This window comes from Zalophus californianus, chromosome 12 (genome assembly GCF_009762305.2).
Source record: "Zalophus californianus isolate mZalCal1 chromosome 12, mZalCal1.pri.v2, whole genome shotgun sequence".
NCBI classification, from domain to species: domain Eukaryota; kingdom Metazoa; phylum Chordata; class Mammalia; order Carnivora; family Otariidae; genus Zalophus; species Zalophus californianus.
Genome location: NC_045606.1, coordinates 62,547,912 through 62,561,735, shown reverse-complemented (window position 1 = coordinate 62,561,735; position 13,824 = coordinate 62,547,912). Strand labels below are relative to the sequence as shown.

The 13,824-nt window shown below is 41.4% G+C and overlaps 1 long non-coding RNA gene across 1 annotated transcript; it reads right to left on the bottom strand.

Annotated features, from left to right (window-relative positions):
• Window positions 1-11,240: 11,240 nt before the first annotated feature.
• LOC113911164 lies at window positions 11,241-13,824 on the bottom strand. Its single transcript, XR_003516384.2, has 3 exons — window positions 13,583-13,824; window positions 12,090-12,177; window positions 11,241-11,458 (listed from the first exon to the last, which is right to left on the bottom strand). It is a non-coding gene; the product is annotated as an uncharacterized LOC113911164 (long non-coding RNA).

Sequence of the window (13,824 nt, the reverse complement as noted above, 5' to 3'; positions counted from 1 at the left end):
ATCTTAGCTTGGGTCGCTAAAACAACGTGCCACTGACTAGGTGGCTTTATCATAAAGAACAGAAATTTGTTTCTCACAGTTCTGAAGACTGGAAGTCTTGAGATCAGCTTGCCAGCATGATCGCGTTCTGGTGAGACCCTCTCCTGGGCTATGTAGGCGGCCGGCTGCTTGTATCCTCATGTGACAGAAAAAGATCGAGCAAGCTCTCTGGCCTCCTCTTAGAAGGATACTCATGAGATCATGAGGGCTCCATCCTCATGACCGAATTACTTCCCAATACCATCACACTGAGATGAGAGTTTCAGCAAATGAATCTGGGGAGGTGAGGGGACACAGTCCAAAACAGATAATCCAACTTAAATGTCTCAACGTTATCTCAGATTCAACATGTCTTAAGACCTTCCCCACCCCCATCTCACACGTGTCTGGTTCAGGTTCTGTCAGTAAACAGCACCATCATCCATCCTGCAGCTTAAGCCAGAATCTTGGAAGTTACTTTGATTTTTCCCCTCTCCCTCACCTCCATACCCTGAGTCACAAGGCCTTACAGATTATCTTAAATATCTCTTGAACTCCTCCTCCTTTCTAACATTAATCCAGAGCCCCTATCATCTCACCTGGAGAACTTAATTTCCTAAATCTCCTTAAAACAAAAAATACCTTTCTTGAGCTGTAATTCACATACCAAACAATTCAGTGGTCTTTATATTCATAGTCATGCAGTCACACTATCAGAGAACATCTCATGACTCCAAAAACCCATACCCAACTCTCCATTTCCCCGCTAAATCATCTCTGCTGATACCCTTTTTTGCTCACACTGCAATCAACGTAATCTTTTTACAACAATTATGTCATGCTTTTGCTTAGAACTTTCATTGTCCTTGGAATGGGAGTCCAAGGTCCTTTCTGATTTACAGGGCTTTTAGAATCTGGTTTCTCCTGGGTGCCTGGGTGGCTCAGTTGGTTAAGCGACTGCCTTCGGCTCAGGTCATGATCCCGGGGTCGTGGGATCGAGCCCCACATTGGGCTCCCTGCTCGGCGGGAAGCCTGCTTCTCCGAGAACTCTCCCACTCCCCCTGCTTGTGTTCCCTCCCTCGCTGTGTCTCTCTGTGTCAAATAAAAATAAAATCTTTAAAAAAAAATCTGATTTCTCCTTACTTTTCTGGCTTCCTTTTCTTCCTTACAATTTACAAACTCACTAAATGGAGATTTTTAGTTATTTTAATAGACCGAGTCCTCTTTCACATATGTTTTTATCTGCCTAAAACACTCCTCTCCTTTGATTAGATCTAATTAGATCTAAGGAGACCATACATCCTATTTTATACTTGTTTTCCCTTTGACTTTTAAAAATGTTCCTGTTTAATGGGCGCCTGGGTGGCTCAGTTGGTTAAGTGCCTGCCTTCAGCTCAGGTCATGATCCTGGAGTCCCGGGATCGAGTCCCACATCGGGCTCCCTGCTCAGCAGGGAGTCTGCTTCTCCCTCTCACCCTCTTCCCTCTTGTGCTATCTCTCATTCTCTCTCTCTCAAATAAATAAATAAAATCTTTAAAAAAAAAAAAATGTTCCTGTTTGGATGGTGAGTGCTATGGTAACCCTGGCTAAATTCTATTTACATGTCAAGTAATTTCCTCTGGTGGCTTAAAAAATTCTACCTTGGGTTCCCTTTATTTAAATCACAGTTTGTACCCAATATTGTCTAACACTCCTCAAACTCTCATAGTTACTTGTTTTGATTGTCTTCACCGCTGCTGTGAGGGCAAGGGCTTACACAAAATACAATCTCTACGGAAGAGTGTACAGGCACAAAGGGAATTTGAATTCAGGCCCCTATTTTGGAATTGTAATTAGTGGAGTATCTCTGACACTACAGAGAAAGGGTTTATCAAATAAATTAACAACAAATGAGCTGGCATTTAAAAAAAAAAATAAAACAACATATAAAAAGGATTTGACCAAGTAGGTGTTATCCCAGGAATGAAAGGTTGGTTTTACATCTGAAAATCATATAATATAACCATATTAGCAGAATAAAGGAGAAGAATCATATCATCTCAGGAGACACAAAAATTATTTGATAAAATCCAATATCCATTTACGATAAAAACTCAGCAAATTAGAGAAGGAAATTTGCTCAATCTGATAAAGAGCATCTATGAAAAAGGCAGAGCTAATATACTTAATGGTGAAAGACTGAAAACTTTACCCCTAAGATCAGGAACTAGGGGCGCCTGGGTCGCTCAGTCATTGGGCATCTGCCTTCGGCTCAGGTCATGATCCCGGGGTCCTGGGATCGAGCCCCGCATGGGGCTCCCTGCTCCCCGCTCTGCAGGAAGCCTGCTTCTCCCTCCCCCACGCCCACTACTTGTGTTGGTTCCCTCTCTCGCTGTGTCTCTGTCAAATAAATAAATAAATAAATAAATAAATAAATAAATAAACAAAGAAAAAAGATCAGGAACTAGACAAGGATGCCTGCTTTCATCACTTCTACGTGGAATTGTACTAGTCAAGGCAATAAGGCAAGAAATGGAAAAGGCATACAGCTTAGAATGAAACCAATTAGAATAATGTAGCAAGTATCATTAAGCAAGGTTACAAGATCAATACATAAAAACAAAAATCAGCTGTATTTTATGTACTATCAACTATAAAAATTAATGACGTAACAAAATTAGGAATAAATTTAACAAAAGGTGTGTATAAGACACACACTGATAACTACACAACATTGCTGAGATTGAAAAAGACCTAAAATGGAGAGAGCATGTTCATGGATTGAAAGAATCAATGTTAAGATGTCAATTCTCTCCAAATTGATCTACAGATTCAGTGCAATCCCTATCAAAATACCAGTACACCTTTTTTCTCTCACAGAAACTGAAGAGCTGATTTTAAAATTTTTCCAGAAAAGCAAATGGCCTGCAATAGCCAAAACCATTTTTACAAAAAGAATAAAGTTAGAACACTTACACAAAAAATCTCAGGTGTGCCTGGCTGGCTCAGTTGATAGGGTATGTGAATATTGATCTCAGAGTTGTAGGTTCGAGCCCCACATTGGGTGTAGAGATTAGTTAAAATCTTAAATTCAAAACTGTACTATAATGAAGACAGTGTGGTACCACATGAGGACACAGAATATAACAGAACCCAGAAATATATTTTCATATGTTCATGGTCAACTTTTTAAAAAGATTTTATTTATTAGAAAACATGAGTGGGGGGGAGGGTCATTGGAAGAGGGAGAAGCAGACTCCCCACTGAGCAGGGAGCCTGATGCGGGACTCAATCCCAGGACTCTGAAATCATGACCTCAGCTGAAGGCAGATGCTTAACCGACTGGGCCACCCAGGTGCCCCATGGTCAAAATTTTTTTTCTTTTAAAGATTTTATTTATTTATTTGACAGAGTGAGAGAGAGCATGCACACAAGTAGGCAGAGCAGCAGGCAAAGGGAGAGGGAGAAGCAGGCTTCCCAGTGAGCTAGGAGCTCGACGTGGGGCTCGATCCCAGGACCCTGAGATCATGACCTGAGCTGAAGGCAGATGCTTAACTGAATGAGCCACCCAGGCTCCCCATTCTATGGTCAATTTTTTGACCAAAGTGCCAAGATAATTCAATAGGAAAAGGTAGTCTTTTCAACAAATGGTGTTTGAACAATTTGTTCCTTTATATTTTTATATATAGGAATATTCATAGAATTACTAGAACGTGGATGAGTTCCTCTATGTGATATTGTGACACCTGCTGGTATACAAGAATATTTCAAATTGTTAGTATTTCTAATATCCTTAAAGAGCTTTTATTTATGTATTTATTTTTAAGATTTTATTTGAGAGAGAGAGAGAGGGCACGCATGAACGGGAAGGGGCAGAGGGAGAGGGAGAAGCAGGCTCCCAACTGTGCAGGGAGCCCAATGCGGGGCTCGATTCCAGGACCCTGAGATCATGACCTGAGCCGAAGGCAGACGCTTAACCAACTGAGCCATCCAGGCACCCCAAAATTTTTTAAATTTAAAAAAATATATATTTAGGGGGATGCCTGGGTGGCTCGGTCGGTTAAGCGTCTGCCTTCGGCTCAGGTCATGATCCCAGGGTTCAGGGATGGAGCCCCACCTTGGGCTCCTTGCTCAGAGGAGAACCTGCTTCTCCCTCTGCCTGCCGCTCCCCCTGCTTGTGCTCTCTCTCTCTGACAAATAAAATCTTTAAAAAAAAAATTTAGAAAATTTAAAAAGACCAAGGACTCTATAGGAAATTAATCCTGTGAGATAAACAATGAACAGGAAAAGAAATGGCTAATGATATAAAAACATGCTTACCTCATTCATGTTAAGCAAAACACAAAGATAAAACTAACACTGAGATACTATTTCTCATATATTAAATTGGCAACAATCCATAAGTTTGACATACTGTTTGTGGAGAAACACACACACTCATACATTGCTAATGGTCCTGCAAATTACCATTGTGGTTGGTGGGAATTTGGCAACACTGGTAAAATTACTAATCCTTTTGACTAGCAATCCCATATCTAACGATCTCTCCCAAAAACAAACTGGCAAAAAATATTTTTTAAATGTAAATATGCACAAGGCTGTTATCCCTTACAACATTATTTGCAACAGCAAAAAGACCAGGAACAACCCAAATGTCTACCAGAAGAGGATTGGTTAAATAATGTCAAATCCATACAGATCTCCAGATTAAAAAGATGGAGAATGTGTGTGTGGTAAAAAATATCCTATTTTATCTGTATTTGCTTATGTGTTTAAAGCAGAAAGATAAATTATAAACATTTTTAAATGGTTAACTAGAGGGAAAAGGAAGGAACAAAACAAGGAACAAAAATTAAAAGTCTTCTTTGACTATATCTAGTTTGGTAAATTTGACTTTAGAACTAGGTAAATATGTTACATAATTATAAAACAAAATTAAATTTAAAAACTTGAGGATGAAGCTAATGAGTCTAAATTAGTATCCAGCGGGTGGCATAAGCACACAAAAAGTAACTCTTAAAACAGTAATTTATGCATCCCTAGTGGAATAAACCCTAAGGAAAAAGTCTTTGGGGTACCTGGGTGGCTCAGTGGGTAACCGTCTGAACCTTGATGTCAGGTCAGGTCTTGATCTCAGGGTTTTGATTTCAAGGCCCAGGTCGGGCTCCATGCTGGGTGTAGAGCCTACATTAAAAGTAAATAAAAATCAAGGGGAGTAAGTCGGAGGGGGAGATGAACCATGAGAGACGATGGACTCTGAAACAAACTGAGGGTTCTAGAGGGGAGGGGGGTAGGGGGATGGGTTAGCCTGGTGATGGGTATTAAAGAGGGCACGTTCTGCATGGAGCACTGGATGTTATGCACAAACAATGAATCATGGAACACTACATCAAAAACTAATGATGTAATGTATGGTGATTAACATAATAAAATTAAAAAATAAATAAAAATCTTTACAGGTCGTTAGTCACATTATCTATCAGTGGTAGTGTTAGTATTAGCATCCTGAGACTGCTGTGTACATACCATGTGCTAAAGTAAATGAGTAATAATCTGGTTTGTTATTACTAGAATCTCTTTACAACTGGGATTCTCTGCATGGGAGAGAGGAAATACAGATGTACAATAGAAGGAAAGCAAAATCCTTGTGGCCTGAGTTTGCAGTGCAAGTATTTGTATGTACTCACAACACATCTCAAATAAACCAAATTTTCCTCCTTTCTGCTGAATAGGCCAATTGCAAACAACTACCAATCATGGCAGTGAGCATCCGATTCGCCCCTGGACTGTAGTTTTGAGGTTATATTTCCTACTAAACAGAAGCAAAGATTCTTGGAGAAAAGGCTGATTCTAGATAAGGGGCAAGAAATGTATGAAGGAAGCTAGAAACACCTTACACCTGCTATCCAGGAAGCTATCGAAGAATGCTGCAGTCATGTCAAAAGACTTGGGAACCAAGTAGCCAACAGGAATCACTGGCCGGGCCTGATGGCGGCTCCACAGGAAGGGAAACACCTCGGATTCAGGATTGCTGGAAAGGCCCCGAGGGTCCAGCAGGACAGCAGGGGCATTTGGGGTCTGCCACCATTCACCACGCAAACCTCCTCCTCAACGGCACAGTGCTGGGGACTGCAGGCCACAGGAATATGACTGTTTGGGTAGGGCAGGCCTCATCCCACAGGCCGGAAGGGCAGATGCCTGAGGGAAGGTGCGGGGCACAAACTGCCTGCGGGAGGCACTGAGTCAGCACCCAGGCTCCCTGCAACCAGCCCCTTGCCCCTTGCCCCCCCCCCCCCCGTCTGGCTTGTAGGGAGAGCCAGGGGCCACAGAATTTCCTTAAAAAACAAACAAAAAAACAAAAAACCACTGGCCAAAGAGAGGACAATGTGAGCAACAGTAAGAATAACTCCAGTAAGAGGAAGATAAACACGTTAAGAAGTTTTTGAAAATTAAAGCTTCTGAATCGTAACACATTTCCCCTTCACTTATTGTGGTTAATTTTCTTGGCCTTTTATCACTGTACCAGTAGCATTATTTGGGAGGGGGTGGCAGTAAAACGCAAACATTAATACATGTATTTGAAAGCAGACATTTTTCCAATACCAACCACATGTTGTGTCCTGTATCTTCTGTGTTCAAAATATTCCTCTGGGACACCTGGGTGGCTCACTCAGCTAAACGTCCGCCTTCGGCTCGGGTCATGGTCCCAGGGTCCTGGGATTGAGTCCTGCGTGGGGCTCCCTGCTCAACGGGGAGCCTGCTCCCCCGCCACCCTGACTCTCTCAAAATCTTAAAAAAAAAAATTCCTCTCTGTGAGGATGTCAGCTGCCTATTGGTACATAAAGAAACCTATTTTACCCTTAATCTACGGAACCTCCTAGGGGATTCCACTAGAGGTCAGTGCTTTTTTCCTACTAAATGGTCTACTAAATATTAACCTCTTTATCTTCAGAAATTAAAACATTAGCATGAATATTTTCAAACATTTTGTCTTACTTTATTTGGAAAAAGTATACCCATATTTGAATTATTAAACCCTAAAATGACTTCATATCAAAAGAGAAATACCATTAATCATCTAATAATAATGAAAGTCAAAGAATCTATTCATGTGTTCCTGATAAAACGTGGCATTTTAAAAAATAGAACTATTATGTAAAACAAAAAAACAAAAAACCCCACTCCAGTGGAATATATTAAATATGTTTAATCTACCAATTCATTTTCAAAACCCACAAATAGTTGATCATTATTAGAGGATAAAACAAAGGGAAAAATTGAAGCATTTTATCCTTCCTTTTACATACAAACTGAATCATGCAGCAATAGAGGAATTGAGGGCAAATGTTTTCTTTATATCAGATTCCAGCTAATAGGTAAGAAATGACAGCATGGGACTATCATTACACTTTATGCCAAAATGGACCTGGGCAATGATTATCAATGGCTGCTAATATATAAAAAAAAAGAGACAATTAGGTTGGTAGGATAACAGCCTACCTATAGTCACCTTACCCCTTTCCATCAAGACTGAATCTGATCAAGTTTCTACACATAAGTACCAGTTTATGAAAGTACAGATGTTAGAAGAACATGTTAAATTATGCCAAGAGGATGCAATCAACTAAATCCAGATTTTGGAAAACTGCAGGACAAATGACTCAAATTGCTTAACAAATTGAAAAAAATATATAAAGTTGTGAAAGGAGGAACCTATAATAGAAACTTAAAAGATTTATCTGCCAATAGCAATGTGTAGACTTTACTTTGGTCCTGATTCAAACAAAAAATAAATATGGCTTCACACAAAAACTTGTACACAATGTTCATAGCAACATTATTTATAATAGCCAAAAAGTGGGTAAATAAAATGTGGTATATCCATACACTAGTATTCAGCAAAAACAAAAAAACAAAAAAAAAACGTAGGGGCACCTGGGTGACTTAGTTGGTTAAGCATCCGACTCTTGATTTCAGTTTAGGTCTTAATCTCAGGGTCGTGATTTCAAGCCCTGCTTTGGGCTCCACACTGGGTGTGGAGCCTACTTAAAAAAAAAAAAAAAAAAGAACAAAGTTATTTCATGCTATAACATGGATCAGTCTTAAAAACTTTATGCTAAGTGAAGGAAGTCAGACAGAAAAGGCCATATAGTATTATTCCATTTATACAAAATGTCCATAATAGGTGAATCCACAGGCTGAGTGGGAAATGGGAAGTGACTGCTAACGGATACAGGGTTTCTATTTGGGGTGATGGAATTAAGATAGTGATGATGATCATGCAACTCTGTGAAAATACTATAAGCCACTGAATTGTATACTTTAAATGGGTGAATTTTATGGCATGTGAATTGAATCCCAATAAAAATATGGCATTCATGAGACAAATGGAAATTTAAATACTGATTTGCTGCTTGATAACACTGTTACCAGCTTATAACATTAAAACATTTATCTTTTAGAGATACATCTTAAATATTTACATATTAAATATAATGCCAGGGTTTGCTTCAAAAATAATACAGGGTAGTTGGAAAACCAGCATTTTGCAGCCGTCAGAGTAAGAGTTGAATCAGGCAAGAATGATCAATGGATGCTGTGATGATCCTAAAATATGTCCACAAATTCTTTGATATTCTCGCTTCTAAAGTTGGTACTTAAAGTTGGAGCTTAATTCTTTCTTGAAATGTGGGTTGGACTTAGTCATTTCTAATGAGTAGACTGTAGCGGAAGTGATAGTGTATGACCCCCCAGAGTAGGTCACAAAAGGCATTGCTCTCTCCGGGATCACTTGCTTTAGAGGAAGCCAGTCAGTGCTATGAGGGCACAGAAGTAACTCTAGGGAGAGGTCCGGGTGGCAAGGAAGTGACAGCACTAACTTGCCAGGCATGTGAATGAACCATTTTGGAAATAGATTCTCCAGCCCCAGGCAAGCCTTCAGATGATGGCAACTTCTGGCCAACAATGAAATGTAATCTCACCAGAGATCCTGAGGCAGAACCACCCAACCAAGCCAATTTCCTGACCCACAGACACTGTCTGAGATCACAAATATTTGTTTTAAACAAGTCCGTTTTGACATATGTATTATGCAGCAATAGGAAGTAAATACAGATGCTGAATCTAAGGGAAATTTTGATAAGCAGATTAGTTGCATGATCTTAAAGCATCTCCAGAGATTATTTGCCGGGAGTGGGGGGGGGAGAGGAGGCAGAGCAGTAACTGCATGGTGATGCAACTGGGCAACACCCCTGACCAGTGATCAAGATCAACATCACCAATAAGGGGCAGATAGACACATGCCTCCACATGTAAAACCCTGAGAGGGACACAACATCATCTAGGCAGTGCTCTGGGCAAGAATGCCTATTTTGAATCCAATTATAAGAAAATGGTAGGCAAACACCCCAATGAGGACCATCTTATTAAAAAAAGGAAGGGGGGGGTGCCTGGGTGGCTCAGTTGGTTAAGCGACTGCCTTCGGCTCAGGTCATGATCCTGGAGTCCCGCATCGGGCTCCCTGCTCAGCAGGGAGTCTGCTTCTCCCTCTGACCCTCTTCCCTCTCGTGCTATCTCTCATTCTCTCTCTCTCAAATAAATAAAAAAATCCAAAAAAAATAAAAATAAAAAAAAAATAAAAAAAGGAAGAGGGATTTATATTTCCAAAATGTCAGTGTCATAAAAGAGAAAGGCTCTGGAAATGGAGGCTGACAACTGAATATAATACCTGGCCCTGACCTGGATCCTCTGCTGGAGGGGAAAGCAATGCTATAAAGAACACAACGGACAAAACTGGGATACAGGGGCGCCTGGGGGCTCAGTCGGTAAGCGTCTGCCTTCGGCTCAGGTCATGATCCCAGCGTCCCAGGATTGAGCCCCACATCGGGCTCCCTGCTCCACAGGGAGCCTGCTTCTCCCTCTGCCTCTCTCTCATGAATAAATAAAAAATCTTTGGGCGCCTGGGTGGCTCAGTTGGTTGGGCGACTGCCTTCAGCTCAGGTCATGATCCTGGAGTCCCGGGATCGAGTCCCGCATCGGGCTCCCTGCTCGGCGGGGAGTCTGCTTCTCCCTCTGACCCTCTTCCCTCTCGTGCTCTCTATCTCTCATTCTCTCTCTCTCAAATAAATAAAATCTTAAAAATAAATAAATAAATAAATAAAAAATCTTAAAAAAAGAAACTGGGATACAAATGGTGTAGAGATAAAACTGAGTCAGTGTTAAATTTAAACTGGTAACTGTACTCAATGGTATATAAGAGACTATCCTTATTTTAAGGAAAAACACAATGAAGTAGTTCAAGGTAAAGGGCCAGGATATATGTAACTTACCCCCAGTAGGTGGAAAAAATGTGTTTGGGAGAGACGCATGTGTGTATGTGAGAGAAGGTGAGAAAGAACATACTAATAAAAAAGCAAATGAAATAAGATATTAGTAACAGATGAATCTGAGTAAAGGGTAGTAGGTGTTTGGTTTTGCCTTACTGTTTCATTTTTGTTACTTACCTGTATCCTTGAAATTACTTCCAAATATAAAGTTTTAAAAATAATTCTATGGGATGGAGGGAACAAGTGAGGGTAAATACGAATTTAGATTGGCATATTGCAAAAGGTTTATTAAACTCTTCTGAAATCTGCCATAGTAAAAGGTAAATGATAAGAGAACTGAACTGGGAAGATCCCAAGTGTCTCTTCCAGTGGTTCCATGGTCTTTCTAAGGGCATTAAAAAAAAGTTTTTTTGCACGTTCACAACGTTGTGTAACCATCAGCACCACCCATCTCCAGAACTTTTTATCTTGCAGAACTGAATCTCTGTACCCAGGCAACAGTAACTCCCCGCTGCCCCTGCCCCACAGCCTCTGGCAAGCACCCTTCTGCTTTCTGTCTCTAGGACTGTGACTACTCTAGGTATGTTACACAAGCGGAATCACACAGTATTTGTCCTTTTGTGACTGGCTTATTTTACTTAGAATCATGTCTCCGAGGTTCATCCATGTAGCAGACATGCCAGAATTTCCTTCCTTTTAAAGGCTGAATAATACTCCATTGTGTGTACATCGCACATGGTGTTCCTCCATTCGTCGGTGGCCGGACACTGCTTGCTTCTACCCCTAGGCTATCACGGAAAATGCTGCCGTAAACACGGTGTATGCAGACCTCTTGGAATCCCCGCTTTCAATTTTAAGCCTGGATTTTTACAAATTGTTAGAGAAAGAAGGTTATATTTTAAATTCCTCTTACCATCTGGGATTTAGTCTGTTTGATGTTTTTAAGTGATCTTTAAAGGGGCAGTGATAAGGCTTTTCCTGATAAAACACCAACACGGATGGTCTTGACCACTGAAGCTGAGCTTCGGTTTCATTTCAAGTGAACTCTTCACGTGCAGTGTTATTCACATGACTGTTTGAAAGTTATTTCTGTCGTAGGGTTTCGACAATAGAAATCCTGTTGTAGGTTTTGGACACTGGGTAAGCAGGGGGAAAAATGGCCGAGGTTGGTCAAGTTCATGAGAAAGGGCATGTGAGCCTGGCTTCTCAGCAGCACAGTCCTCTTCTCTGAGGCTCGAGAATTCTCCCCGTGTCCCCCAGCACGTTGGCACTGCTTCCCACCTCCTCAAGGGTTACATAATTACACAGACCAGAATCGTGGGCCTTTTCCCACTTGGACGGTACTTTCTGGAACTGCTAGATTTCCAGATGAGAACTGTTTATTCTGGATCAGACTTAATTTGGTCAGCTGAATTCTCTTGGGTATGGAGAGTTTTTCTTACCCTTGGCCTACTTTCTGTGGTACTAAATACCCTTTACAGTTTCACAAGCACTTTGTAAAATAGAAATAGTTGAAAGCACTGCTTTATTTTCATTCCTTAGTTCCTTTTGCTCTTTCAGTGCATCAGTTACACTGTGCTCGGTAAGCTGTAACCACAGAGCCTGGCACCGGGAAGGAGGGTCTTGTTCATGTTACAGTAGTCATCTAGTGCCTACTACGTGCGAGGACTCCCACCCTCACTGTCCATTCTAACACTAGATCGTTAGCCCCAGAACAGTAGGAATGGCGACGGAGACGTGTTCAGGGCGCAAGAGGCTTCTACTCACAGGCAGTGTCTTCTCGACCTCCATTTGTGCTTGGATTGTCCCCTCCCTCCAATACAGTAGCCAACTTCTCACACCGGAGTGGGAGAAACTGAGAGAAGACACACAAAGGAAGAAGAAGAAATGCAGAGGGAAGCAAGTCGGCTTCGTACCCCCGCCCCCCGCCCCCATGAACCGCCTGTCTTTGGATACGTTTCTGTTTTTTTCTCTGTATTTTCCTCTTCTCCACATTACCCCACTTTTCAGTGACTAAGAGCTATCTAACGTAACAGTGAGCATCAGAGTTACTAGTCCTGCACTTCAGTATCACGGCAGTCCTGTTTGTTGTTCTCAAGTTTTCGTTATTTGTTATAAAGACACAGAACTCCATACACATGCTTTTTCCCCCCCTTGTGGATTATTTCTTTGATATAAACCCTTAGGAATCGAATGTTGACCAGCTTTAGGATAAGATTAAGTCCATTCAAAATGAGTTAGATGCTCTCTTAACTAAGGTACAGGACCATAAAAATGTTCACTCCAGCTTTAATGACTGATTCTGCTTCTTAGAAGGGTTTTTTTTTTTTTTTTTTTAAAGTAGACTCCACACCCAGCGTGGAGCCCAGTGCGGGGCTTGAACTCACAACCCTGAGATCAAGGGGCGGACACTTAACAGACTGAGCCGCCCAGGCTTAAAAGGGCATTTCTTTCAAAGCAAATGAAACAAGTGTTAGCTTAACGTTCAAACACACAGAAAAGAACTCTTCTGGAGTGTGGGAGCCTGGCACACCTCACAAAGGAAGGAAGAAATGGACAAGTGCTGCGGGAAGGTGTCCAGTCAGAGCGGCCTTACTCATCATTCAACTGAGACTTTGAACAGTTTCCCACCGGAGAGTAAGTTGACCCTTGAACAACATGAGTTTGAATTGTGTGGGTCTACTTATACATGGAGTTTTTTGATATAGTAACGAACTGTAATGTATTTTCTCTTCCTTATGATTTTCTTAATAACATTTTCTTTTCCCTAGCTTACTTTATTCTAAGTACACAATATATATAACTTACAAAACATACATTGATCGACTGTTTACATTATCGGTAAGGCTAGTGGTCAACAGTAGGCTATAAGTAAAGTTTTGGGGGAGTTAAAAGTTACACACAAATTTTTGACTGCATGGGGGGGAGGTAAGTGCCCCTAATCCCTACTTTGTTCAGGGCTCAACTGTACTTTTTTTCCTTCCTTTATCTGCCACTTAGGGGATTTCCTCCTCTTCACTCTCTTTTCCTTAGTCCTGTAGTTCACCAACTTGGGTGGTTTTTATGCGTCTCAGACTTCTTCTGGCTTTAGCATCTCCAGAGACTGATTTCTTCCTTAGCTCTCCTCCGTCATCACTCCTTACCCGTTCCTAAAGCTTTACTCACTCTGACCTGCGTCTTTTCTGCGTCACAGGCCACGGCCCCCCCGAGGGTGGGCTAAAGATCAGCTCTTACCTTTATTGCCTCTATTCAGATCTTACCTTCTTCACTCACTCAAGGAACAGAACAAATGCCACTTCCTCCAGGAAGCCTTCTCTGATTGTCCCAGCAGAAAGGACTGCCATGGCACTTTACTGGACCTCTTAAGATAACTCATCACATTGGCGCCTGGGTGGTTCAGTTGTTAAGCGTTTGTCTTCAGCTCAGGTCATGATCCCAGAGTCCTGGGATTGAGCCCCACATCGGGCTCGCTGCTCGGCGGAAAGCCTGCTTCTCCCTCTCC